General features: G+C 35.0%; 1 protein-coding gene and 1 long non-coding RNA gene across 4 annotated transcripts in view; one reads left to right on the forward strand and one right to left on the reverse strand.

The window, feature by feature from the left end:
• CNTN5 (contactin 5) overlaps positions 1 to 13,203 on the forward strand; it is a 1,537,434-nt gene that overhangs the window by 556,802 nt on the left and 967,429 nt on the right. The window lies entirely within an intron of this gene.
• Positions 1 to 13,203, reverse strand: part of LOC110214972 (uncharacterized) — a 40,124-nt gene that overhangs the window by 5,344 nt on the left and 21,577 nt on the right. Inside the window, exon 2 of the long non-coding RNA XR_002326404.2 lies at positions 10,558 to 10,650. This is a non-coding gene — a long non-coding RNA (uncharacterized LOC110214972). The remainder of the gene's footprint in view (positions 1 to 10,557; positions 10,651 to 13,203) is intronic.

Below are 13,203 nucleotides of genomic sequence, written 5' to 3' on the forward strand. Positions count from 1 at the left end.
TGTGCATTCTGAAATATACTACAGATGAATAAATAATAATAATATTTCTCATTTACTTAGCACTTTCAGCACAACTCTCTAAGTAAGAAATACAAGTATCATCTCTTGTTTTATACATGAGGAAACTAAGGATGCATAACTAATAAGCAGGTATTGGATGCAGATCTTTCGATGCTCATTCAACTGTTCTGTCCACTAGATTATGGTACCTAAAGAGAGGAAAGAGGAATAGGTGGCTGATGTATTCAGACTGGTCCTTGGAGTTGCCATTTTTTTTACATGAAATTAGAGTAGGCAGACAGATACTTCTGCTACTATCATGGAACATCTGAAATATTTTCTGACCCTCCCATAATTTTCCTAGTATCAGAGAGATCATTTATGTACTATTGCATTATTATCACAATCCAACTCTCACAAGCAGAGTCCCAACTTCAACAGGATGAAAATCAATACTCCTCTTCCACAGTGTCACTTTCTCTCCACTCTAGCATCTTACACTCTCTTTCTTCTTGCCTCATTGCCAGAAGATGACAGTTAGTTCCTTTCTTCAGGAAAGATACCTAAGACCATTACACAAGTAGCCTTTCTGCATAACTAACTGTGCTGTCCATGGATGTATGAGCAGGTAATGTATAATACTGTTAAAATATGCAGAAGTGGTGATAGGGCAACTTGGTTCCAGATAAAGGCAAATGAGAGGAGTGGCCAAAGTTCTGGGTCTTCCAGAAGTTGCAGGCATCAGCTCAAAAAGTGGTAATAGTACGAGCATTTGTAACAGGAAGGAGATGGAAAACTACCTAGAACAGGGATGGGGAACCTGCCACCTTAAGGCCACACATGGTCCACTAGGTCCTCAAATGCAGACCTTTCACTGAATTCAAACTTCACTGAAGTTTGGCCACACTTGAGGACCTAGAGGCCACAGGTTCCCCACCCCTGACCTAGAACATTCATGGAGGTGGCAATGGCTTTTGAATCTTTCATAAAAAATAGATATGTTACTTGATTCAGGATCCAATAAATTGGGATAATATGCTTCTATTAAATGGAATGCACCTGCATACTCTTTTGAGGAATGTGAATAATTTCTAATTTCTATAATTGAATTTTTCTTTTCTATCATTCATGATACATCAAGTACTTCAGACAATTGAGAGCTATATCTTTCATATGTTAATAATATGGTCTTGATTCAGTGAAATTAAAGTAAATAGAGGTAGACAGATTTCCTTTTGGGGTTTATTTGTTGATTTCTGAATTAGAGATTTGAGTTCATTTTTCCTTCCTCCTAAAGCAGTTTCCTTTCATCCTTTTCTTAATTTTTTTTTTTAGTCAAGTATGGAGAATAATTGTCCTGCAAATAAATCAACAATTTTTTCATAAATTTGACATGCATCATGAATTTCCAGAGACAATTTCTGTAGTAATAATGTCATCCCTAAAAGAACTGCAGCTGTCTATTCAGGTGCATTCAATCTCTCCTTGATGGGAATAATTACCTTCCACCCTCACTGGGTAATTGCCTTTTGATTGAGGTCATCAGAGCAAATCAAGCCATTGAGAGGTAAAAATCTCTGGTAAAGAGACAAGGGAAAAAAGTCAGGAAGGGAAACATGAAAAGGTAGCATTAATAGAGAGAGGTGGTACATAGTCATTAGACTTTGCTGCTTCCAGTAGTATTAAATATGAAGTCCCTTGTTCAAAAATAATTTTATGTTTAAACATCCATGTCATATATTGTCTTTCCTCCCATAGACTTTTAAACAAATAAAAGGGTTTGGGTGTATGTGTGTGTGTGTGTGTTTGTTTTTAGAATTATTAATGGATTCAATTATATAATAAAGCAGGAAAAGTGATTCAAATCAGTAAATATTTATTGATCACTTTCTATGTTCAATTAAAAGGCTTGTCCACCTGGTTTTTTTTTTTTTGGTGGGGATGCAAAGAAGGTGCTAAAGGCAGGAGGAGACTACAATGTACCTCAGTGAAGACATCATTGATGATGGATTTAGAACTGGACGGGAGCCTTAGAGATCATCTAGTCTAGTACTATCAACAGATGATGAAACAGAGACCTGGGCAAGCAGTGGTTTGTCCAAGCTGATACATGTCGGAAGTGGCTAAAGCAGGATTTGACCCCAGATTATCTGACTTAACATCCAATAATATGAGTAATGTCTTGATATTTTGATGGGTCTGTGAGCACATCCGTGCAGTGTGGAGTTGTTTCCCACCCTCTTCTTCATCTTATCATTCTGTTGAATGCCTATATGTGTCTTTAGGTAAATATTTCATAAATGGCCTACCCTGCACACTAGAAGCCCTTTTCTGGTTGTTTTGATATTTTGTGGCTACCAGGGCAACAGGGAATTTTATCTACTATTCCACTGCCTTTACTAGCTAGACAAGTCCTTCACCGTACAACTCTTTAGAAATATACATAAATACTATGTGATACCTGTTCTCAAGACACATACTCGAGTCAGAAATTTCTAACATATGCTAAAGTAAACACGAACCCAGTAGAATTAGGTAAGTGCATGGGATGTACAAAGTGCTATGAGAATTCAGAGGGAGGAGAAATAATATATTATATGGAATGTGGGGCTTAAGTATGGTTTTAAAGAGGAAAGTATCATTTGAGCTGGGACTTAAAAGATATATATGGGTACAGTTAAGGAGAAAGCACTTACGGTATAAATAAGGATGTGAGCACAGTATTGGAGATAAGAAGTGTTTAGAGAGTGTTGAAAAATCTGTTTCTGGGACACGGGGTGTATGAAAGGGAATATTATAATGTAAGGCTATGAAATTTTTAAAAGAGTCACAGGTTGCAGAGAACTTTGTAGGGCAGGGAATTGCTAACAGCAGATAGCTGGTCATGGAGTCAGGAAGACCTGAATTTAAATCTAGCCTCAGATATTTACTGGCTGTGTGACCTTGGTCAAGTTATTTAACTTCCATTTGCCTCAGTTTCCTCAAATGTAAAATGGAGATAATAACAACACTTTTTAAAAAAAATTATTTATTTTTATTTTTCAATATTTACTTCCACAAGATTTTGAACTCCATATTTTCACCCCATCTTGCCTCTCCCCCACCCCAAAATGGCATGCATTCTGAATATCCCTTCCCCTACTCTGCCCTCTCTTCTATCTCTCCCCCCCCATCCCCTTCCCCTTCTATTTTCCTGTAGGGCACGATAGACTTCTGTACCCCATTTCCTGTATTTCATATTTCCCAGTTGCATGTAGAAACATTTTTTTAAAACATGTGTTTTTAAAACTTTGGGTTCCAAATTTTCTCTCTTTGGCCCTCCCCACCCACCCTCATTGAAAAGGCAAGCAACTAAATATAGGTTATACATGTACAGTTATGCAAAACACTTCCATAGTAGACATGTTGTGAAAAACTAACTCTATTTCCCATAATCTTATCCTGCCCCCCCATTTATTCTATTCTTTCTTTTGACTCTGTCCCTCTTCAGAAGTATTTGCTTATGATTACCTCCTTTCCCAATCGGCCCTCCTCTCTATCATCTCCCTGCTTTCTTGTCCCGCCCCCCATTTTCCTGTAGGTTAAGACAGATTTCCATACCCAATTGAATGTGTGTTATTCCCTTCTTAAGTCAAATCCTATGAGAATAAGATTCACTCATTCCCTCTCATCTTCCCCCGTTTCCCCTCCACCGTAAGAGCCTTTTCTTTTCTGTTTGTTTTCTGTGAGATAATTTACCCTGTTCTACCTCTCCCTTTATTCTTCTCCTAGTATAATCCTCTCTCATCCCTTAATTTTATTCTCCAGATATGACCCCTTAATCTCCAACTCACCCTGTGCCCTCTATCTATCTATCTATCTATCTATCTATCTATCTATCTATCTATCTACATACATATAATTTTTCCACCTCCAACTACCCTAATACTGACAAAGGTCTCATGAGTTATAAATATCATCTTTCCATGCAGGAATCCAAAGAGTTCAACCTTAATAAGTCTCTTATGATTTCTCTTTCCTGTTTACCTCTTCATGTTCCACTTGAGTCTTGTATTTGAAATAACAGCACTTTCTTACCAAGGTTTTTGTAAGGATCAAATGAGATTATATCTGTAAAGTGTTTAGCACAGTACCTGGAATACAATACATGCTGTATAAATGCTTACTGTCTTCCCACTTCTCTTTCTTTTGAATGACAAGGTTGTGTGGTTTATTGGTATTGGAGCCAGGATACTTAAAGTGAAGTTAAGGAGATGTTACTTAGTAGAAGCTGAGTGATTTTGGGCAAGTCATTCTACCTAGGGCCTCAGTTTCCTCCCCTATAAAATGAAATATTTGGACTAGACGATCTATAAAGTCTCATCTAGTACTAAAGTTCAATGAGTGGAAGTTTCGCAGAAAAGTCAGGAAGACATATTGGTTTGGGTGAAATGATTAATTGCAGGTGGGGCAGGACATGCTGTTGGCAGCTCCAGCAAGCTATGCAGGTAGGTATAACTTCTTGGATATCTGGGTCTGGAGATCAGGGACTCAGTATGATCATAGAGAGATTCATTAGCATTGAGGTGATCATCGAAGCCTTAGGCATAGATAGGATCAAGAAGAAAAGAAGAATGTAGGTAGAGGAGAAGAAACCTGGAGCCTGAAAAACAGCTGGGTTTAATTTTTAAAATTTTTTTTAAATAAGTAAAATATTTCTTATTTTTTAAACTGTTATAGTTTGTATTGCTACTTCCAGTTGTTTTTTATATTACATTGAGTGAGGTTTTAAATGGTTGACTTTTTGGATACTAGAGTGAGCATATCATTGTACTCAAAATTCAGGACATTTTTATTTTCTTTGGTGATATGTTTTGAAAGGGAGCATAACACAGAGCAAAAACACCTGGCCTCAGAGTCAGGAAGACCTGGTTTCTGACTCTGTTACAAATGGCCCATGGGACCCTGGGCAAATCATTTAACTTGTTAGCCCCCAGGTATAGCCCCTAAGGCTATAAGTTATAGAGCAATTACTGATCTGTATTGGTAGAGGGAGTTTTCATACTATGCATTTCCTTCCCTGATGAAATCAGAGATCCAGATTACTTCCCCCCTCAAATGTTATTGAATTTTTCACTTATAAAAACTCCAAAGAAAGGTTAAATTGTTGTCTATATCTCTAAAACTGGCCTATAGTTATTTAATTACAATATTATTCAAATAACCAGTCATAGTTTGAAACATTCCTTGAGTATCATCTAATGGGGAGGCATTTGTCATTTCAGTACTAGGGAGAGATTATTCTTCAGAGGATAAGTAACAAGACTATCTTTACTTAAATGAAAATGGTGGCACAGGATTAAGTGAGTATAATGAAAATGCAATGTTAGCCGATGCTGATTTTGCAGAGCAGGTGGTTTCTCAGAGCAATCTGAGAAAGGGAGGGGTTAGAAATGTGAACATTGATCATAAATCCCCCTGTGCGTCCATGGGAAGTGGATGCCAGGGCTTTGCAACACTGATAAAGCAGGTGGCATTTTGCTCACTATGCTTTACAGTGATAAAAGAGCTGAAAATATATCAGTTACAGAGTGCAAAGAAATGGGGTAAAGGACGTCTCTAGAAAGGGCATGCTAGCTTTGTTACTATTGTTTATTGACATGCACTCTCCTGTGTATTTATTGCTATACCTGACATAAAGATCATACGGTTCCAGCCCTGTGGGTTTACAATCTCTGTCAGACAGACAAGGTTGTCTAATTTATTTTTTCCCTTAATTAGCTCATTACCGCAGGTAATGAACGAAACAGGATTAGCAAAAGGCAGTGCAGTTGATATTAAAACTTCATTTCCTGTTCAGTGTGAGGAAGAAAATGGAAAAAAGCAAAAAAGTTTGGATGTCATTCACTTCTCCTGATTACCACTGGATGTGTGCTTTACAAAGCAATGGATGGCCTACACTCTTTTGAAAATAAATCTCTCAATGTTTCTGATGTCAGAAAGACTCACCATGCTTACTTTGCCAATGTAAATCTATATTATCCCTGTCAGGGCTGATTCACAGTTGTTATTGTTGTTTTTAATCTTATGCACCACGGTGTACTACATTATATTTTTATACTGCAGATAAAACTAAGTCATTTGCAATGGAGCATACAGTATAGTAAATTTGGCAAAAATGAGAGGCAACCAGTTGCACTCAACTTCCATTTTCTTTCCTACATACAAAGCCTCTCCATCCATGGAACCTGGTCTTTTAGAAATATTTTCAGAAATTCAGTATAAGTTTGCTGCAGCTATCATGCCATTGCCATGATCAAGACATTTCTCACAGTCTGTCTTGTAAAAACAAGCCATTATCAGTCTATTGAATGCTAGTGGAGAGCCAAAGCAAGTTGGCAGCAACAGCTGTGTTTATTTTTATTGCTCCTTTTAGAATCATGATCCCATGTAGCAGGTCCCCTCCCCCCAATTGTTGGGAGAAATGGTGTGCATTTTTGAAGAGTGCCTATTTACAGTGGGCAAATTGTTTTGACACTTGAATATCTTTACCTTAATTGAACTGAACACAATAAATCTTATATTTCACAGAAAAATTAGCAACTGAGGTGGTAGGTTTCTTTTTTTTAACACTTAATGCCAATATTGTTCTTAGTTCAGTAATTTGTTCCTTTCTCAATAAAATGTATTCTCAGTCAGGTTATTAAAACCTTTAATTATTAAGGATGAATATATACTGTTGATTTCAAAATCAACTTATTGTAATGACTTCTAGAACTTCCAGTATCAGTAACATTTGAAGTAATGCAACCTCTCTATTACTCTCTGTGTATATGGGTAGGTACATAGATAGATAGATAGATGCAGATAAAACAAAATCAATAAGAGAGTTTAACTTCAGTAAGAATAGACAGACCTACAAAATATACAAGTATAATATTTTAAGTTTAATTCTAGTTAATTCAAAAAATATGCCAACCATATGTTTGTGTTAGGCCCTGGGAACACAGACATGAATAAGAAATTTCCTCTGCCTTTAAGATTTTTACCTTACAGAAGAAATGACAGTTGTTATATATGTAATAAATTTATGTCCACATGGGTTGTCTAAATGCACAGATGTATCTTGTGGGTATCAGGTACAGATTAGATCTAAAGCCTGGCCTACATCAACGGAGAGGAAGAAAGTCAAAGATAGTGCCTACTCTGCCAACATAATAATTGGGGTAGGCAAGGAGAGAGGACAGGAAGGTCCTAGTGCCATGAGTCTGGGTATTCTTTTCTTCAGTTTCCAAGAAGAATGTTGAACTAGAATTCTTCTGCTTGCTCCTTTCAAATATTTCTTATCAGATCAACTCAGGGAAGAAGGTCCACTCTTACCCAAGGAGGTCCATTTTATTGATCTCTTTGAGGGCCAAACTCAAAATCTGGGACATGTTGAAGAGCTATACATGTCTGATATTATCTCTCTCTACATGTCTGTCCTGAAGAGTGGGTATGGAACTCCAAGTATCTTTGTCAAAAGAAGCTGTGGCAGCAACTCAATAAATCCCTTAATGTACACAGTGTCCCATCACACACAGCATTCACTTTACCAATTAGGGGCCATATCTGCTTCTCCATGCAAGACACCCAGGATTGGTTAAAAACCCACTGTATATAGAAGAAGAGCTAACATCCTAATTGTCTGCTCTCAGAATAGGGGAGAATTCTGAATGAATAAACTGAGGCAAAAGGATATAGGATACAATCAAAGAATATCTTTTATAGATTACAAAAAGGGGAGATATATTGTTAGAAGAGAGACTATTTTGTGCCAACAAATCCATGTTTTTAACATAACCAACAATCAATGCAGTTAGATCTTGTCTTCTCTATTTCCTTAAATCAATTGTGTGATGGTAAAGACATGGTCTAGTATGGGATAACACAAATACCTCTTACCTGTCAACAACCTCATTCAGGAGTCTCATAAAATGTTATATACATTGAAAAAAGTATGCTTCTAATTTCATAGCCAATATTCTTTCAGTCTTTTTTTTTGATATGCATGTTTTCCCACATTTGGTATATTCTCACCTCCTTCAGATACCTTTTGTATATATCCTTCAATGTCTTAATAGCTTTGTTGTATCCAACATTGATATCTTCCATTTATACTTGATCTAATCCATCTAGTTTTCCTCTCTGTTCTCTAGTGCTTTTTCTACCTCTTCCATAGGTATGTTTAGACCTGTAATGAGTCAAAATATGGTGGCACTATTGTCCTTTTTGGTAGGAAAAGAAAACATCATTCAAATATTTTTGTATTGTTTCCATATATCATCTTTTTTTTTGGCATCCTTCTACTTTCTTCCTTAAATGAGCTTCAGATTACTTGGTTTAATTGAATCTCTCACCAAGATTTCTTTAACTGTCTCTATCTCTTTATTTTCCAAGTTAAAGTTTTTCTAAAAGACATTTTAGAGTCATTTGATAGAGTTATTTGTTATATTGTTATATTGATTTACATTTGTTAGACTTATCAATGAAAGATTTTGTACTCTATGACTATATACCTTATTGTCCATCCAATCGCATCATCTCAATAACTTAGGTAGGTCAATATTAAATGGTTTCAATTGTCCTCTACATATTTTTCTCAGTTTTATTCATCCAGCTTTTTTATTAATATTGATTTTTTTTCATAAAAAGAACTGGACTAACCACACAGTAAGATAGCTGATTTAGAAATGGGCTATTTACTGACTGTTAAAAAATAATCAACTCATTTTGTGTGATATTGTTTGGGACTCATCATGTCCGGCACCTATCAATTATTTTTTTCAAAGAAAGCATTAATAAAACATAGGTCAAAGATGCCTGTGCTTTATGCATATCTTTGGCATCTTGACATTCCTTAGTCCTATACTTTATTTTCCATTACATTTTTTGCCATCCTCACTTATTTCTATCTAGGAATTAAAGCTATTGAGTATGAAATGATATTGTGTTTTAATTTGGAGAATCTGGTTGAATTCTTCATGGAATTTCTCAATCATCTTCTGAAACTAAAATTGGTATATTAGCTGCAAATACTAGTGGGTTTTTTTGTTTGTTTGTTTTGCAAATAATTATTATGAACACTTTGGTAGATAACTAGATATCCCATTAAGTGATATTTCTTATAACTCTGAAATTCATGATAGAACTAACTCCAAGACTCCTTTATTTGCCTCTCCAAGGAAAGTCTGTAAGTCATTCTTCCATTTACCAACTTTTTTTATAGAAATAATTTAAAGTTTGATCTAATTCATCTCTCCAGCAAGATTCCCACCAATTGGACAGTTATCTCGAACTCAACATACCAACAGCCAAGTTGAAGAATAAGAAGGCTACATGGGGTTTATGGCCACTTAAAATTTTTAACAGTCCCTTGGGATGCCATGACCAAAAAAATCATCACCAACTGACCAGTCTACTGGAGATGAGCCTCCCTCAACTAATTATTTGGTCCTCAGAAAGAGTCTGTGCCAAGTCTTTATTTGTAGCACATCTAGCATTGTAGAAGCAGCCCTGTCTCTTATTTTGTTAGAATAGCCTTCAACTCCATCCCATGACTGGGTGTCAGAGTAGGATTTTGTTAATACAAATACAAGAGATAAATTACAAAATAATATAATAGATGTCACAAAAGTAATTGTCAAATTAATTATAAAGACCAGAGGTTACCAATCTAGTATGAGGACCTTTATATAGGATATACTAACCATTTAACATTTAGACTTTTGCAAAAGTCTAAAATATTAAGAAATGCAGAGGGGTATGTGTTGACCATGTAGGCATCAAACCACTTATGCAGAAAATACATAATGACAGAGGTGACTATAAATTCAACCATGCTTTTATATAAATCTGTATTTTCTTAATTGCAGGAACAACCATATGTATTTGAAATATACATAATATATCTATCATTTTTATAGCTATCATTTATTAAGTCTACAGAAAATGTTTGTTTGTTGGTAGATTTGCACATGGACCCATAGATCCTTTGCAAATAATCTGCCCCTTCCTCACATTTCCACCCTTTCCAAACCATGTCCTCAGGCTACAAGGTAGGAAACATTACTGACTCCAAAGCTAAATGGTGCAATTTAGGACACATAGGACATTTACTAGGCAGTAAACATGTAAATGGTTCATGGAAAAGATGCATGTCTCATTTTTGAAAATGTATTCATGATGGCAACTACTGACTGCATTTTCCTATTCCAGCAGCCCATACACTAGACTGAATAGTTCACTTGTCTACTTGTCTAACCAAATTTCAATTCTTAATGCTCTTTAAGATTTCCAAGTCTACCTTTGTGAAGATGTTACAGTAGCTAGAAGATGATATTATTAAATTTTCTAAATAAGCAAAGTCCATTATTACTTAATCTGATTTGGGTTTATGAATTTATTTATTAGATTTAATAAAATTGTGCTTCCATGGGAAAGTCACTTTAAGGCACATGCATAAAGTAATATGTAATTAAAGTTTATACAATAGGAGTACTATATAAAATGAGTCATAAACTAATTTGAAAAAGTTACCTTAAGATAAAATGCAGCAGATTCAGATGATACTGTAGCAGAATGGTTTCAGCTTTCTCATAGTCTTGGTGCCTTCATTGAAACCTCCTCATGCTGGAATGTTCAAAGTAATATTAGAATCAGTCTCCTTTAAAAAGCTTGATGTGAATATGATTCTTAAATATATTTAAATCTTCATCATCATTATAATTCCTGTTTTCTGGGGTGACTTCAGTGCTACAGCATATTGGAGAAACACTGACTCCAGGAGCTGTGTGTAAGTAAAAATATGTCTCCCTTCTCCCTTCTTAGTGAAGTAAATAATGGCTGAATTGGCAATCACACGAAGATAGTTGCTTATTTTTTCCCTTTCATTTTTTAGGTATGTAGAAAATTAGAAAATGTATGTAGAAGTTTGAAAAGTTAGAAAAGGTATGTAGAAAATTTGAAAAAAGTCTACTATATTTAGCTATTTTATCAGCATCTATTAATCAGTAGTTCAGTTTTGAAGTGAAATAGCAAAAAAATATGTTGTGCTTCCTGTTTTCCAAAAATTTAATATGGCAATCCTTACTTTAAAAAACAAAAACAAAGATAAGGACTGTGTCAAGGGAATGAATAGTTGCATGATCAAAAGATTATTTAATTTACAAAAGACTTTTTGAATGGTTCCTTTAAATCCTGAGTTCTTTATGGCATTTTAAATATTGAGTAGCTTTTCACATAATAATACAGTACACACAATAATTCAATTTATATTCTGTACATGGCATTGTGCTAGGTGATACAGATGTAGGGAAAACACACACTCATACATACACACACACACACACACACACACACACACACACACACACACACATACACACACTCCCTGCCTTGCCTGCCTTCAAAGAGCCTACATTCAAAAGAATTCTCCTTTAATTGGATTAAATTGACTTTGTTCAATGAATGAATGAATGGAAAGATGGAAAGAATGATAATTTGTATAAAATGAATTACACTTGTTAATGTCCTCAAGCCATAAGAAATGATTAACTGGCCAAAAGTATTCTCAGCCCATGTGCTCCGGAAAATAATTGGTGACTCAATGAGTCTTACATCATTTTCTTGAAGCTTTACTGACAAAGGGCATTCTAGTTTTGCTTTGATCTATGCTCCATATATAAACTTGATGTTTTCACTTCAGAAAGTTACATAACTTTTTTGAGATAGTTTCCCCCTTCAAAAAATAAGAATGAGAAAATTTTTAATTTTAAAACACATATTAATTTTATTGGTGCTAGGCCAAGAAGGGAAAAGACTTAAAGAAATACACTGTTTTCCTTAATAGTGCAATTTCATATTAAGAGCAACTGTTTTAATCTGAAAGTTCAATTGTGACTAACTTACAGGGGCAAAATTTTGTTCGGAGAATCATAGCCATAGGAACAAGTAGTAGCATTTTAAGGAAAGTGTTAAAGAAGGGAAAGTAGAAATAATTATCTTGGTATCATAGAATCACAGAAGAGTATGATTGGAAGAGACCCTATTTGGTACGTCTCATACTTGGAAAAGAATCCCTGACCCCCTATAGCATCCCCAGTGAGTAGTCATTAAGAACATAACATAAAAATTCCAACTGTCAATTTGACTTGTGTATTATATTAATCTATAGTAAGGGCTCTTAACCACAGTCCATGGAGAGATTTCAGCAGATCCATGTACTTGAATAAGAAAAAAAAAATTAATTTCACTAACCTTGAACTGAAATTTAACATTTCCTTTAATTATAAACGTAGGCAACGAATCTTATTCTGAGGAATGATCCATAGGCTTCAACAGATTGGCAAAGGAATCCATGACACAGAAAAGGTTAAGAACACTTAATCTATACCAAGGTAACATTAGTAGTATCCATTCATTATTATGAACTACCTGTGATAAGGAAAGCATGCTCATTTTGTGTGTGTCTGCTGAGGAAATGTAAGAGGTCAAATGAAAAGCTTAAACACTAAGTATTTCATTTCAGGAATTCAACATCTAACCATTCAAATCCAAAAGAGTACATTGAAAAAGTAGATAACACAACTACAAATGATAAAGTCAGCACATAAAGGGGAAAAAAAAAGAGATGTGTGAGGGGATCTCCCAAAAAATTAAAACGATAAAATGAGGCAATGCAGATTTTAGTATTTGTGATAGTGCTAAACATTTCATTCACTTTCATATTTTTCCCTCTGGGGGAAAAATATTTCCTTCACATTTTTTCTATAATTTTCAATAAATGAGGATAATTACATTTAGAAGAGATTAATCTTGATAAGTACTCTTATAAATTACGGCAGCTAATTTTTAGTGAATTAGGTTTATTGGGATACTGCTGAGTTTAAAAGGGTATGTTTTTATGTTAAATTTCCTTATTAGGTCAATGACTTCTTAAACTACTGAAATACAGTAGAAATGACTGCCAACATTTAGAATCTAAACAACTATGGTGTTATCATAAAACTTACTTTCTTGATTTCACACTTTGGATTTTTATAACTGGGAAAGTTAAGCATTGTTTAGAAGATGTTTGTATTTCATTAAAGGCAAATGTTAACTGTTGGGCCTGGTTTTCTGATCCATAGAGGTCAAAGGCCAGATGGCTTTGAAACCACTGAGAATTCTCAGATATTGCTGCTA

This window comes from Phascolarctos cinereus, unplaced genomic scaffold (assembly GCF_003287225.1).
Source record: "Phascolarctos cinereus isolate Bilbo 61053 unplaced genomic scaffold, phaCin_HiC Scaffold_726;HRSCAF=1367, whole genome shotgun sequence".
Taxonomy (NCBI): Eukaryota; Metazoa; Chordata; class Mammalia; order Diprotodontia; family Phascolarctidae; genus Phascolarctos; species Phascolarctos cinereus.